The sequence below is a fragment of the Nannospalax galili genome, unplaced genomic scaffold, assembly GCF_000622305.1.
Source record: "Nannospalax galili isolate Female #2095 unplaced genomic scaffold, S.galili_v1.0 scaffold646, whole genome shotgun sequence".
NCBI lineage: Eukaryota > Metazoa > Chordata > Mammalia > Rodentia > Spalacidae > Nannospalax > Nannospalax galili.
Genome location: NW_008355279.1, coordinates 890,128 through 890,942, shown reverse-complemented (window position 1 = coordinate 890,942; position 815 = coordinate 890,128). Strand labels below are relative to the sequence as shown.

The window sequence follows — 815 nt, the reverse complement described above, 5'->3', positions numbered from 1 at the left end:
TTTAAAAATCTTTAAAGAAAGAAATTGAGGAAGGCATCAGAAGATGGAAGGATCTCCCATGCTCATGGATAGGAAGAATTAATATTGTGAAAATGACCATCCTACCCAAAGCCATTTATAGTTTCACTGAAATGCCAATCAAAATCCCCATGACATTTTTCACAGAATTGGAAAAAAACCATCCTAATTCATATGGAAGCACAAAAGACCTCAGTAGCCAAAGCAACCCTGAGCACTCAGAGCAATGCCAGGGGGATTACTATACCAGATTTTAAGCTGTATTACAGAGCTATAGTTATAAAAACAACATGGTACTGGCAGAAAAATAGACCCATCGATCAATGGAATAAAATTGAAGACCCAAATATAAGTACATGTAATTTCAGCCACCTGATATTTGACAAAGGGGCCAAGAATATTCACTGGAGGAAAGACACCATATTCAGCAAATGGTGCTGGCAAAACTGGATCTCCACCTGTAGAAGAATGAAACTAAACCCCTATCTTTCACCTTGCACAAAAGTCAGTTCCAGATGGATGAAAGACCTCAATGTAAAGCCTGAAACTCTGAAACTGTTAGAAGAAAACACTGGGAAAAAACCTACAAGATACAGGCGTAGGAAAGGATTTTCTGAACTGGACATCAATTGCTCAAGAAATAAGGTCAAGAATCAACAAATGGGACCTCATTAAAATGAAAAGCTTTTGTACATCAAAGGAGTCAACCAGGGAAGTGAAGAGAAAACCCACAGAATGGGAGAAAATCTTCACCAGCGACACATCTGACAGAGGTTTAATATCCAGAATATATAACA

General features: G+C 38.0%; 1 protein-coding gene across 1 annotated transcript in view; it reads right to left on the bottom strand.

Annotated features, from left to right (window-relative positions):
- The window catches only part of Traf3ip2 (TRAF3 interacting protein 2), a 48,184-nt gene that overhangs the window by 7,461 nt on the left and 39,908 nt on the right, over positions 1-815 (bottom strand). The window lies entirely within an intron of this gene.